The sequence below is a fragment of the Pelophylax lessonae genome (assembly GCF_965119305.1).
Source record: "Pelophylax lessonae genome assembly, chromosome: 10".
Lineage (NCBI taxonomy): Eukaryota > Metazoa > Chordata > Amphibia > Anura > Ranidae > Pelophylax > Pelophylax lessonae.
This window is the reverse complement of record NC_138777.1, coordinates 214,790,922-214,806,063: the sequence shown is the minus strand read 5'-3', so window position 1 is coordinate 214,806,063 and position 15,142 is coordinate 214,790,922. Positions and strand designations below refer to the sequence as shown.

At 43.5% G+C, this 15,142-nt stretch overlaps 1 protein-coding gene across 2 annotated transcripts in view; it reads left to right on the top strand.

The window, feature by feature from the left end:
* The window catches only part of CHST8 (carbohydrate sulfotransferase 8), a 565,115-nt gene that overhangs the window by 190,081 nt on the left and 359,892 nt on the right, over nucleotides 1-15,142 (top strand). The window lies entirely within an intron of this gene.

Here is a 15,142-nt window from a genome sequence, read left to right as displayed (position 1 = left end):
CCTCTAGGTGTAATCCTATGGGCTGGTAACGGCTCCTTAGGCTCCAGGTCAAACAACCAAATGTAATAGGGAGGGAGAAAGAATACTCCAAATATTGTAGTATATTAGTTCAAAAAAGTTTATTTACCCAATACACGGGCTATTGGTGTTAGTCTTTGTAAAAACAGGTGACATGTTTAGGGGGAATACCCCCTTCTTCAGGGTTCTTTGGTGGGTGGTGTCTGTAATTTTAACAAGATGGCTGCTAAGGGTTCTTCTGGATGTTGTGAATGATTCACACCTGTGCTCTGCCTAGGGGCTGCGTTACAAAAATTAATTAATTTTTTATTTTTTTTTTTGCTCTTCCTCTATTTCTTCCACAACCCCATATACCTGATTCCTATAGGTTACTCTTCCTGAGTGACCTGTATAACCATCAGCCCCTTTCCCTACCTACCCGCAATCCTCGTGCTTTTGAGACATGACATAGCTTAATTTGCCTTCAATACCCATATTTTTTGGCACGTATGGTTGGACATTAGCCAGTTTTCAAAAGTTATTGTTGAAGTTTTGTTTTTTTTCTTTTATATATCATATTCCTGTACTCAAGGCATAACATCGTTTTGATGCCTCTGCAATTCACATTTACGACACTGAAATGTGTTTATATACGCTGTATACTTGACCACGTTGGATGGTTTCTTCTCTTTTGTATTGTTTTTGAGGTTATTTCCAATAAAAATGTATGGAACCAAAAAAAAATATTAATCAGTTTAACCCTCCTCTTATGTTAGGGTCAGAACTGACCCGTTTTCAGGTTTTGAATGTCTATAAGTATCACATAAATTTGTTTATTGCATCAAGATTTTTTTACTTTGTCAGGAACCTCTATTTAAACAATGTAATAGAAAAATAATCCTTTTCACTAAATTATAAAATACTGTGGTGAAAATTAAGACGTTCATGGTGTTAGGGTCAATTCTGACCCAGTTATAATATAGGATTTTAGGACACTAATAAGTGCCAAAACTGAAATCATAAACACTCTCTCTGCTTAGTAACAGTGACAGACAATCCCCTCTCAACCCTGTGAGCTGTAGTTAGGGAGGGGCCTATCTCTTTTCCTGCTTGTCTGCTTCTCTAAATAAAGTGAAGAAACATAGGACAAATTCATTTCAGAGTTGCTGACTTTATTTTACCATTTTTTAAATTTGAAAATGAGAGGTATGCTATCAAAAGAAAGGTCTAAGGGTCACACCAAAAATATTAAAACCAATCTTTTCAAGGATAAAGAAGCCTAACAAGGTAACCAAGAGGTAAGAAACAAATTTGATGATAAATAATTATTCAGAGGGTATTTTATGGCTAATTTAAAACACGGGTCAAAACTGACCCTAAACATCATGGATAGTAACGGAATTCTAACATAAGAGGAGGGTTAAAGAGAAGTTCCAGTCAGTTCCAGCATTTTTTTTAAAATCACCCCCGTGATAGTCGCCAATTATGTATTAGAAAACGGCATATGCCACATCTGACAACATTTTCTGTGTTATTAAAAGTATTGGTACTCACTGTACCCTCCTGTTCCAGGAAATGTCCATCCTGAGTGTGGGCATCTGAAGCCCAGTAGGAGTCTCTTCCGCGATAAGGTGCTGCTGGCTTCCCAGCAAGCACCTCCCGATCTCGCGCATGTGCAGTGGCACTTTTTCATGGCCGTAGCCTAGCCTAGCATTGCTTCATTTCTGCTTTAGAAGTAATGCGATGCTAGTCACGGAGGATGCCCATTGGCTCCTGGGATTGCTTACACTGGTATCCATTGCGAAGAGGATATCACGTACTGCGCCGTGGCTGGGTTTGGATGGAAGTGCATCTTTTTTAGAAGAAAAGGTAAAAAAAGGTGCTTTATATTTAAAAAAAAAAAAGACACTATCCAAAAGGGAATGGCGGAGAGATGAGCAGGACATTCATATTTAGATGCAAAACTCCACTTTAAATTTTGTAATGTGTCACATAAGGATTTTGTCCTAGCTTAGGCCCTTTCATATGGGCACCTCTATTGTCAGAATCATCCATCAAAATGGAAACATTCATGTCCGTTTAGTTTTGTTTTCCATCTTGTGATAATCTCTATGGGTGAAATAGACGTATGTCCTCCTTTATTCACCCACATCTAAGGCAAACATATTGCATTCAGTTTGGTGAACCTGAACGGACCCGGATAAAAAAGGATGGACATCCACTTACATCCGGCCACCCATAGTGATACATTGCCATCTGTTCTTGATCATCGGTCATAAAACGACTTGAGGTTCACCCATGTGCTAGGGGGCCTTGGGCCACAGTTTTGACTCTGGAACATTTGTATTCCCCTTCCATCACCTCTTATGTGAATTAAAGGGTTGAACTTGTGCCTTCACTTAAGTCTCCCAGAGTTGTACAGGCTCCTCTTGCTTATTCTGATTTCATTAAACGCTGCAGAAAGTCAGATAGAGCCCGCCTCATTTCCTGGCTCGGGAATGTCCAGGATCATCAGGTCTTTTCTCCCCAGTCTGACTATCCCTGGCATGCTTTAACTCGTTAAATTTCAGTTCTTTCAGTCATGAAGTTTCAGCATCAGGTGAAGGTGTTACCGTTTCTGTTTTCAGGAAGCTATGTACAGCACCCTTCTGGCCTTTCCCACCAGTTATGATTGGCCTACACGGCATTGAGAATCACAGAGACCTAGGAATGTTCTCACTATGTTCAACACTAAGTATGGCATGTAAAAAGAAGTCTTTTATTTAAAAATGTCATTAGCATGTTGAAGAGGGAAAGAGAGAAACTAGGGAAGACAAAAAATAAGCAGATTAAACTTCAGCTTTAAATTTCCCACTAGGACCATGACCCTGAGATCCATTATGGCTGCAGCTATGGTCACCAGGTACCAGGTACATCTAGAAGACAAGGAGCTTCTGCAGTTTGTGCGTCAGGGGTCCTGATGGTTTGCAGTCTCCATGTTTTCTCAGCCTTCAGTAAATGTCACGTTATCACCAGGGCCTGCTCTGGAAACGTTTCACAAAGCTTTACACGTGGCTTTTAAAATGTAATATATATGCAAATCATGTCCAAATGAAATAAAATCCAGCTGATGCTGTTTGATATTGAATACAAATAACTGTTTGGATGCAAGCGGTCTGCATAAACCAATTTTTACATTGAAGGTTAGGTACCACTCACACTTCACCAGCTGAACGTGGTGTCACCTGTGATTTGTAAACTTCCGGGGACAAGTAGGCATTTCTTAAAGCGGTGGATGTAGCATCAAATATAATATACATTCATGCTGAGTAATGCATCAGTGTAACACTAGCAGATTGTTTGTTTATTACCTCTCACGGTGATCACAATACTCCCTCTGACAATGCCTTCATCTGATTTTTGATCTCCAGTACAACTAAACTATCTTTGTTCATCCTGTCACCTTCCTTGCTTATGGAAGGCTTACTGTAAGCAGAACAAATAAATATATCAATTTAAGTGATATATTCCAAAACTAATGGACTGACGCTGACTACCAGAAGTTGAAATGGGACAAAATGGCTACCAAAACATGAAGCCTAGTTTGTATATCGAATGAACAAGTTATTTAAATGAGGCAGTTCTGTGTGCCATGGTAAGTCCATTTGTTCTAAATTCTACACTATATGACCAAACATGTGGACAACCATTCAAATGATTGAGTTAAAGCGGAGATCCGCCTTCCCCTCCAAAAATTAAAAGTCAGCAGCTAAACATACTGTAGCTGCTGACTTTTAATATTAGGACACTTACCTGTCCTGGAGTCGAGTGATGTCGGCACCACAGGTGATGTTTCCATCGGCTGTTGGGTGCTGCCGCTGCCATTGCCGTTAAGGTCCCTACTGCGCATGCGCGAAGCACGCTGTGCATTTCTATTGGCTCGGCGGGGGGGAAGGAGGAGGGGGGGCGAACTTCCGGGATGGACGCCGTGTCCCGGAAGTGGGGAAGGGTACCTGTCAAAAACAAGTACCCGTTCCCCCCTCCCCCCTGAAAGGTACCAAATGTGGCACCGGAGGGGGGGAGGAAGCAAAAGAGCGGAAGTTCCACTTTTAGGTGGAACTCCGCATTTAGACGATTCTAGTGAGGGTACTGTTCTTGCTACAATATATAAAAACATTGTAGACAGTTGTGTGCTTCCAACATTGGAGAACAGTTTCGGAAAGATCATTTATTGTTCCTTCATGACTGTGCCCCTGTATACAAAGCCAGCTTCATAAAGGAACTTAAGTGTCCTGTAACCCTACTGAACACCTGAAATGGAATGGTACCGGTGAGCCAGGTCTTCTCATCCGGTATCGGTACCTGACCTCACAAATGGGCACAAAGTCCAACAGAGGTGATGTTTCCATCGGCTGTTGGGTGCTGCCGCTGCCATTGCCGTTAAGGTCCCTACTGCGCATGCGCGAAGCACGCTGTGCATTTCTATTGGCTCGGCGGGGGGGAAGGAGGAGGGGGCCGAACTTCCGGGATGGACGCCGTGTCCTGGAAGTGGGGAAGGGTACCTGTCAAAAACCCCCTCCCCCCTGAAAGGTGCCAAATGTGGCACCGGAGGGGGGGAGGAAGCAAAAGAGCGGAAGTTCCACTTTTAGGTGGAACTCCGCATTAAGACGATTCTAGTGAGGGTACTGTTCTTGCTACAATATATAAAAACATTGTAGACAGTTGTGTGCTTCCAACATTGGAGAACAGTTTCGGAAAGATCATTTATTGTTCCTTCATGACTGTGCCCCTGTATACAAAGCCAGCTTCATAAAGGAACTTAAGTGTCCTGTAACCCTACTGAACACCTGAAATGGAATGGTACCGGTGAGCCAGGTCTTCTCATCCGGTATCGGTACCTGACCTCACAAATGGGCACAAAGTCCAACAGACGCCTCCCAAAATGGAAACTCTTCCAGGAACAGTGGAGGTTGTTATAGCTGAAAGGGGGTCCAACTCCATTTTAATGGCCATGGTTTTGAAATGGGACATTCAACAGGCTCATATAGGTGTGATGGTCAGGTGTCTACCATCAACTTTTGGAACTCAAGTGGCCAGGGCAGAGCCCTGACTTCCACCTCCTGAACACCTTTGGGGTGGATTGAAACTCTGATTTTGAGCCAGGTATTCGCATGCAGCATGTACTTGACCTCATGTACACAAATTCCCACAAACACACTCCAAAATCTTGTGGAAAGCCTTCCAAGAAGAGTGGAGGCTGTTAAAGCCACAAAAGGGTTACAAACCCCATGCTAATCACCATGTTTGTGGAATGCCACATTCAATAGGCAATGGCCAGGTGTCTTCCAACTGTTGGAACTCAAGTGGCCTGGGCAGAGCCCTGAACTCAACCCTACTGATCACTTTTGGGGTTGGATTGGAACTCTGATTGTGAGCCAGGTCTTTTCATTCAACATTAGTACCTGACCTCATAAATGGGCTCGAATTCCTATGGACACCCTCCAAAATCTTGTGAAAAGTCTTTTTAGAAGAGTGGAGGCTTTTATAGCACCAAAGAGGGGGCAACTCCAAATAAATACCATGGTTTTGGAATCTCATGTCCAACAATATAAAACCATAGTGTCCCTATCAATGTCTACCTTGCTTTTATTGAGCATGCCTCTTTCAACGCTGATTTGGTTAGTGTTGGCAAAGAGCCTTGTCCTTCCGCCAGAGCAGATTGAATCGGCACGCAGAGAGAACCTTAAGTAATGCTTTCATTACTCTACGTCAGTAAAGTACTCCTGACAGTGCCTGTTTGTGTTGATTTGTTTCCATTTGTCTCCCCTTCCATCTGTGCTTCCCATTCCAGCCTAATTGTGATGCCGTTCCGAGCAGGCAATATCCAAGTCATTTTCCACAACATTAGTTACAATTTTCTTCTGCTTTCTGCTGAAACAATCCCGTCCGGTCGGCTTCTGTGAACAGATAAACTTTGATTGCATTTATCCATAGGAAAGCAAATCCTGCAAAGTGCACGGCCCCCGGATGGTCTGCCCTCCCCCCTCCATTTGGATAAACCTTCCACTGGAAGATTGCATTTATGAGTCGCTCAGGAGAAGAGCGAAGGGGTGTTTTTTCGTTGAAATGTTCGACATTCGGCTCCGGCACCGTAACAACTGCTGTTTACAGGGCTGCAGGCAAACAGGTGACTGATGATGTTTGGGATGGGGAAATGTATACTGGTAAATGGCAAGCTTATTGCTTTCAGTATTTCAAGAACAGCTTTGGTTTAAAGGGTAACTCCACTTTCGTGGGGGAAAAAAATAGCAAATAAAATAATAATACCAATATAGCGCATACAATTGCAACACAAGTCATATTGTAATTAAATGTTATTAAAAATGACCTTTCTTTTTCAATCGGCAGCCACTGTTATTTTCTGAAAATGCAATGCAATATGGCTACCTGGAGGTGTTCTGTACACAGAATGTATACTGACATCAGTTCTTGCTTGTGTGATTGGCTCACTAATTTTCTGTAAAGTGCAATGCAATATAATAGTAAAAAGAAAGATAAAACACTGACCAAACAGTGCAATGTAAACAAGCAATATCCGATAGTAGCTACCGATACATTCCTGAGGTTCAGCCACCACTCATGTCTGCTCTTTGTATTATATCATCGGATCTTGCCTGTTTACATTGCACAGTTTGGTCAGTGTTTTATTTGTATTGGTGTTGTTTTTATTACATTTTTTTTTTTATATCCATACTACACTATAAACCTTTCTTTTCTATTTGGATTCATATATGTGGCATGTTTAGACGTTCATCCATCTGGAGAAGTACTCCTGCAGTGGTTGGTTCGATCTTCAAGGTTCTCCATGACTATGAGACCAACAGATATATATGCTATTGCTGTCCTATAATTTAGACAGCTTATAGCTCTGGTGAGTGCGAATTTTATCTATACGGTGGAGGATAACTTTCACGAGTGATTATTGCTTATCATCTCAGCACTGGGACACTTTATCAAACCTGCACATGAATGAATTTTTCTAACTTTTTCACTGTGCAATGCAATATGCCTACCTGGAGGAGTTCTGTGCACAAAACGCCTCCCAGAAACATTATTTCCTGCTTATGTGATTGGCTCATTGATTTTTCCAGAAATCTGCACTAAGATACAAGTCAGATTTTGGGCATCCCCTGCGCCACAAATGTCATTTTTGATGAGTAAAGGGCAATACACACTATAAGATTTTCTGAAGACTTTTTCCTTCAGATTTACCTTTTCTATGTAGAGCAAGGGCCTGCCAGATTGCATACAAATTGAAAGTGTTTAGGTTTGACCTCATATTATCTGGTTTTGGTAAGTCTAAAGGAAAAAGTCTTCAGAAAATTTTGTAGTGTGTATGGCCCATTAGTCCCATTAGGAAATCATGTCTAAAGGGATGCAGACCCTGCAATTTTAGAGTCTTTCAAGTGCAGCAGCTGGTTAATAATTATGAAACCACTCCTATTAGACTCACTTACCAAATGGACACAGAGAAACACAGAGGGATTTATTGAGAATAAGAAAGGGTAGGAATCTGCAACAAAGTTTGTTACAATCCTTGTAATGTACAGAGATCACCCAGAGGGGAATGTTTTTTTCTCAACAAAAGTGGAGTTACTCTTTAAAGGCACAGACCACAGCTGAGTCAACATAGCATTGAAATCAGGTTAGAAAACAGCAGCAGCAGAAGTTCTATCTAAATCTCAACTCAGGGTCTCCTTCTGCCTTCTGGGTTTCCTTTTGGCTAACAAGGCTGCCCATTGGATCAGAGGGCGGTTCAGGAAGCAATGTGGGCACAATCCCAGGGGCAAGCCCAACACTTAGGCTGCATTCACACTTGAGCGTACTGTTTTACCGCAATTTTTACTGCAATTTTACTGCGATTTTCAAGCGGTTTTTTCAGGCGTATTTGGAGGCAGGCATTGCCATCTATCAAAAATGCTGGTAATCAACCCAAAAAGAAGCTCATGTACTTTTTTCAGCTACAGGCATTTTGCAAAACGCTCAGATGTGAACAGGGGCCATTAAAATGAATGGGGTTTTACTTGTTGGGTGTTTTGGAACGTTTTTTTTTTGAGCGTTTTTTGGAGCTGAAAAACACTCAAAAATGCCCAGGTGTGAATGGAGCCTTACAGGAAAAGTCAAGATTATCATAGAACTTCAGCTGCTTGTATGTCTAATCCTACTGATCAGGTTTAGGTTAACCTCTGTTTATTTATGTAGCAGAATTTCCAGGCATTGGGCCTGATGTGGGTCTGCCATGGTTACCGGAAACGCCAGCAACCCATTTAAGCTGAATACCCAAGTGTGAGATATGAGACAATGAACAGTCCGGCATCTTGGTTTTGTTTTGTTTATTTTATGTGGGGATGGGAGAGGGGAATGAGTGGGATACTCCTCTGGCTCAACTAGGTACAAATTGGGACTCTTGAAGAAAAATGCCTACTGATGCTGCCTTGACGTTGGCTGAATACCGGTCAACGCCCGTTGACGCTTGTGAAACTTCTGACACTTCTGGTTAGCTCAAAAGTCTAGCACTGCTCCCTCCAGTCCTTCCTGACCGAGGTAGCCTCTATAAACTGCTTCTGCTGCAACTCTCAACACTGCACACTGCACGCTGGCACCCCCTTTACTCTACTGAACACTGCACGCTGTACACTTAACACTTCAGGGCACAACCGCTGGCACCCTTTCTACTCTTCAGAATCCACACTGGCACCCCCTTTTACTCTTCAGGGTCAACATTGGCACCCCCTTTCCTTTTGCTCCTGCACCGGCTAGCTAGCTCCTGGATCCCACTGACCTTCTCCAAAGTGGTCCCCTCTCACTAGGCAGACCCCCAGGGGCAGTTTATAGTACTCACGAGTCCCGACTGGGAATACTTTCCTGAAACCCAACCCATCTCAGCTCCGCTGGTCCTCTGAACACCGGATCCTCTCTGCAGCTCAGCTCAGCCCTCTTTCCCCTCAGGCAAGCCGCCTGGGACACCCGATCCTCCTGACAGGAGGAGAGACAGCCGTCCTCTCCCTCCTGGGACTCTTCTTCCCGCCAAAGATGCTGCGTCATGTGGTCCCCTCAACCTTCTACCCACTCCCAGAATGCTGTGCGGCAGAATCTGCCTTTCTGGGGTAGATACAAGCCTGGGGGAGCCATTGGTTGGTTTCCTCCACCGCCCAATGAGAGCCCTCTCATTGAGCACAGTAAGTGGACTCCCCAGGCTTAACAGCCACACCTGGGAGACATGACAGCCCAGCTAAAAATCATGGCCCTGCTGATAAGCAGACAAGGCCCACTATACTTTGCCTAGCACCTACCTTGTAGGGTGCTACATTTATTTTTTATTTTTTTTATTAAACCCATACTTGGTGTAAATGGTCCATGCTTGTTCCTAACCGCCTAAGTCTGACCAGATTGTAATTTGTGTGTTTTGACCTACCACTTCCAGAGCAGGCGGTAATTGTCCTAATGGCATCGGGTTAAAGATGGCCTTTTATTTGCAAACAGGAAGCTGGTTTTATGCACTTTCCAGTATTGCTAATTGAGAGAGAGAGTGAGGCGGCCCTTTCTGCATGGAGGGAATATTTGCTCATTATAATGGACCGTAGCAATCACACTATTCCATTTCCTGTAAGAGAATCCTATTGGTGATAATGATATATACAGAGAGCCACAAGTCCCCCCGGATAGTGAGGAGTATATCGGTGTCCGTTCTTCCGAGCTTGGTATTGCATTTCCTGCACAACCCGGCGTATTTCGTCTGGAATTACATGGGAGATCATCATCACGGTGTGTTCTGGTATTCTATGACTCCGACAGCATCAGAACCTTCTTTTGTGTCTTTTCGAATTCGTGTTATAACACTTTCGCCTGGGATCCATTTTCCAGACTGAATTTCAAGTGAGTTCAAAGATCAGATGGTTCGAATGCTCTATATGTATATAGATTTGTACAAAGGTGGTGTGAAAAAAAAAATGTTAATTTTGGTATATAAATGTATTTCATTCTTTTTTTTTTTGCTGTGATTTTACCGGGATTTTGCCTGGACTTGAAGCAATGCCTATGTCTATGGATCTCAAAAAGCATTAAAATCGCAGGGACTACTTTGAAGTCGTTGCAACTTGAAGTCATACAGATATGAATGGTACTCATTGGAAATCATGGAGTGGGACTGGTCATGCGACTTTGAAGGTGTAAAAGGGGACTAAATCAACCAGTAGCCTCCCTCCTCCCCCCTCCTGCCCCTGTACCCCTCCCCTGCCTCGCCCCCCAAACATAAACCCCCCCCCCTCGGGATGGATGGCTGGGTGGATGGCCTGCATTCAGCTCTACACCACCTCCCCCCCCCCTCCGAGATGGATGGCTGGGTGGTCTGCAATCTGCTCTATACCCCCTCTCCTTCCTCCCCCCCCGGGATGGATGGCTGGGTGGCTGGCCTGCATTCTGCTCTACCCCCTCCCCCCGGGGATGGATAGATGGCTGGGTGGCTGGCCTGCAATCTGCTCTACACCCCCCCCCCCCCCCGGACGGATGGCTGGGTGGCTGGCCTGCAATCTGCTCTACACCCCCCCCCCCCGGGACGGATGGCTGGGTAGCTGTCCTGCAATCATCTCTACACCCCCTCCCTCCTTCCTCCCCCCTCCAGGGACGGATGGCTGGCTGGATGTCTCCTCCCTCTTCCTGTCCAATGGCCAGTAAAATCATGTCTCTTTTTAGACAATCAGGAAAGGGGTCTCACGCTATTGTCATAAAACTGGGTTGGCTCGGGGGCAGTGCTCTCCGCCCCAAGCACTCCCTTTTCTGAAGCCTATTAGAGCCTCTGGCTCTAATCACCTGCTTCATAAAAAAAAAAAAGTCACCATTGGAATCCATGCGTCCGGCGCCCCGCATGTAGATTAGGGGGCCGGATGCATGGATGGGGGGGGGGGGAGCGGCGCCCCTGCACCCTCAATGGACAAGCCGCCCCTGCTATTCTCCCTCTTTCCTCCTCCCCCCCACCCCTCTTGACCTCTTCCGCTTTCCTTACCTTCTTCTTCCCCCCCAATCTTTCATGATTGTTGCCTACATATGACTTTATGCCAATCTGGACTTTTCCCTTTTTCTTCTTCTTTCTTTCCCTCTTCTCTGAAATTTTTTTTCTTATTTATATTATGATTATGCTTATTGTATACCTCTCGTGCCTTAAGTTTGGTTTTACTTTGTTGTTAATATGCCAGTGTTATTATTCTATTTTTTAAAAAAAATGTATGTTCCTTTTCTTGAGATAAAAACGTTTCTGTTAAAAAAAAAAATAAAAAATCATCCAGCAGAGCAATGCACTACAGAATACATACAATATCTCACATAATACAAAGACTATTCAAAGTAGCATGGTAGTATAATGCGAGATACAGAAAATGCAAGGTATTCTGACATCAAGAAAACACAAATAAAATCTTACTTCCAAAAACAAGGAGGTAACTGTGGGAAAATATGACAGAGTTTGCTCAGGCGGACACTTCAATTTTTAAAGGAAAAGAAACAAGAACAAGGAAACTAAAGGACTCCTATAAACAAAAAAGAATTCTGGTTGGCCTCACATGCAGTAAAATCACCTTTATTTCAAAAAGTCCATAAAAAATGTCCAAAATTACAAATAGAGGAGAAAAGGATAACCATCTAACGTGTTTCACGCTTCTTTAGTGCTTAGTCATGACTAAGCTCTAAGGGAGCGTGAAACGCGTTAGCTGGTGATGCTGTTTCCCTCTATTTGTGTTTTTGGACTTGTTTTTATGGACTTGCTTAAATAAAGGTGATTTTACTGGACGTGTGGCCAACCAGAATTCTTTTTTGCTTATTGGAATCCGTGATGAACGGGGCCAGTACCTGGTCTGTGTGTTAGTGGAGGTGGAGATGGGAGACTGACTTAGAGCAATGTTCACACACACATATATAAAGGACGCCTATATGCACCTGAAAGAATAGGAATCAGGAAAGGGAGTGGGATGGAGGGAAGAGACAAAAAAAGGGGCGGTGGGTTAGGGGGAGCCAGGGTGATTTGGTGCACATGTGCATTAGCAAGAAGGGTGGGAGGACTTTATTCTCCAGAATAGCTTTCCAAGAGGGTCTTCCCTTCATCCGAATATACAAACATGTTCCAATATGACCATATTTTAGTAAATTGCGCTCTCCTGTTTTAGCCGGTGGGCACTAGTACACTCACACGAGAACAATAATATTGCGCATATCTCCAAATAGCATCTGGCTAGAAGGCCACGTTGTCCGCCGTCACTTTCAGTAAGACGCGATGACGTGAACATGACACTCCGCTCTACATGTTTCGTCACAACAGGACTTCTTCCGGGACACGCTTATTGGGATGTTTTTAACATTTATTACAAAGGCATGGTTGACCGTTGTCCTGAATCAGGAAGAAGGTTCACAACGGTATTTTGTAGGGAAAAAAAATGTTTTTTCGAGCCATTAAATTATATCCAAACCCAAGAACAAAAATGTAATATATTGCAGTTTATCATTCTCTAGATATGTTGGCTGCATTTGTTTACTTTTTTGGAGTTGAGGACATTTCTACAAGTACATAAAAAAATTCCCATTGATCCTGCAAGAAATCCAATGTCATTGTATCTTCCTGTGCATTGATATCTCAAGCAATTTGGGAGTAGTAGCGAACCTTTCCTCTTTACTAGCCCTCTGGATTGGTATCAGGATAAGGCTGCACCCCGTGCTCTGGGACACATGGATATACTTTCACCTCTACTTTGAGCTGCTCCATAAGCAATATCTCAAGCAACGTTGTTACCTTTCTCAGCTATTGGCTGTGAACTGCAAAGCAACACCCCTCTGTCTAATGGAGATTAGAATAATATTCATAAGGATAGATATTGGTGTTTGCAGTCCATATCTGGAGGGCAGCCTAGGGTAACAACACTGCTCCTCCATAGATACCCTCAGAAAGGAAATGTGGTACTGGCAGGATCACCAGGTGAAAATAAAGCAGAAAAAAGCCTAAAAAAAAGCAAACCAATGCACCACCTAATTTAAAGGATAAGATGCATTAAAAAATGTATTTGTTTTAGGGTTTAGATATGCTTTAATGTGCCATCTGTGTCCTCTCTGGGATTTACCCCTATTTCCTGTCCCATTAATGTTAATCATGCACAACAGGAAGTGCAAGGAAACCTCTTAATGAGGACACCTTATCCCAGTGACAAGGATAACTGTGGAAGGTTTAGACATGGTCTTCCAGACCGTACCAGGTGCTCAGTGATTATATTCTCTTTATGGACCTGTACAGTCATCATGAAGCTCTCCAAGCCTATGCTTGGCTGTTTGGTCTACCAGCAGGTGGACCTTTAAAGTGGCCACTGATCGTCGGCCTATTACCAGCTCTGTCACATAACACAACGTCTTTTTGTTTGATGTTTAAAGCTGGAGGGCCGTCGTGGGGCAGTCAGAGAAATTAATATTGCACTCTTAGGCGGGCAGGCTGCGTCCCAGGCCTCCTGAGTCATCCATCACCATCCGGCCGTCGCCTTATCATTGCGGCTGTAAGTAATGGTCCGGCCCTTCTGCTCCACAGCAAAACTAAATAAAACCACGTTAGACAATGCAACCTTTTCTGGAGAGCAGTTCTGCTTAACCACTTATTGATGTAACCGTCATATTATCTGATCTCGGCTCGGAGAATATGATGTATGACCTCTTATTCTGCCTCCGAGGCCGGGGAGACTTTTTGCGGGGAGTATTTGAAGAGAAAATGAGAATCTCATTTAGTTGCACTGCATTGTCTGTGTGTGTGTGTGTTTTTTTTATTATATCTTTCATTTTTACAATTACACATTTATCATTGCAACCCTGCAATGCAGAGTCCTTTGCGCTCCGTGCCTACCTTTTGAAAAGTCAAACTTTATTATCCTGTACTGTGTAACGAAGATGAACAAGGCAGGCTCACTAACACCTGGCCTGGAGAGATGGCTTTATGTGCTGATGAGCGCAGCGTTGTAAATGTTCATGTTTGGCTTTGTGTGTGTGGAAAGTGCAGAAAGGGCCATGTTTTTTGGCAGCAGGTTGAAATTCGATCATCACAGAGTAATGGAAGCTGACCTTAAAGCGCCATGGTAGATTTTGGCTGCAATTGCAGGTTCAATCACTGATGACTATTATCGCAGAGATTTCAAACCAGGAGTTTTCGAGTCCCATTGACTTCTATAGATCAAGGGTCTCCAAACTTTCTAAACAAGGGGCCAGTTTACTGTTCTTCGAATGGAAGTAGAAAAGGTTGAGACATCAGTGGGAAATAAATAATGCCCTATCAGTGGTGTTAGTGGGAGGAATTGCACCCCTTCGTTGGTGTCATTGGGAGGAATTGTGTCTCATCATTAGTATCATTGGGCTCCATTGTTTGTGTCGTTGGAAGAAATGGTGCCCCATCATTGGTGTCATTGGGAGGAATTTTACCCCATCCTTGGTGTCATTGGGAGGAGTTGTGTCCCAACAATGATGTCATTGGGCCCTATTGTTGGTGTCATTGGGAGAAATTGTGCCCCATCATTGGTGTCATTGGGAGGAATTGTGGCCCTCCCTTGGTGTCCTTAGGAGGAATTGTGCCTTTTCATTAGTATCAGTGGGGGTATTTGTGTCCCTTTAAGCTGATTTTTTTCTATGCAGAGCTGAACCATATTTTTTTACTCTCCAATTTATGTAAATCAACCCTCCAAGTATCTATTTTAGTGATCCATTGTCTTTAAAACAGTATCCAGGTGCCAATATAGGCTTTTAAAATTCCAGCATAAAGGACCTGTTTCAATATCACAAGGCTATGTAATTCCAGACGTGATGTAATAGAGTTTTCCCTTGCTGTGATTGATTTAAGCAGGTTGTCACTATTTGAATCCATAGGTGATAGATGTTAAAGCCTTCATGAAGGATATGGTTTGGCCCCCACAACGCGTTGGCTCCTTGTGGTTGCATTTTGTGTATTAGTAAGTCACATACTTGGACTCCTTCCAGTGTGAACTACTTAAGCCTGGTGACCCCTTTAACTTAGAAGGCCCCTGCTTTGTGGGGAGTTGCTAAACCAGGCCATATTAGCCTTAGATAGTCTAATATTTACAAAAAGCTGGGTCCCGTG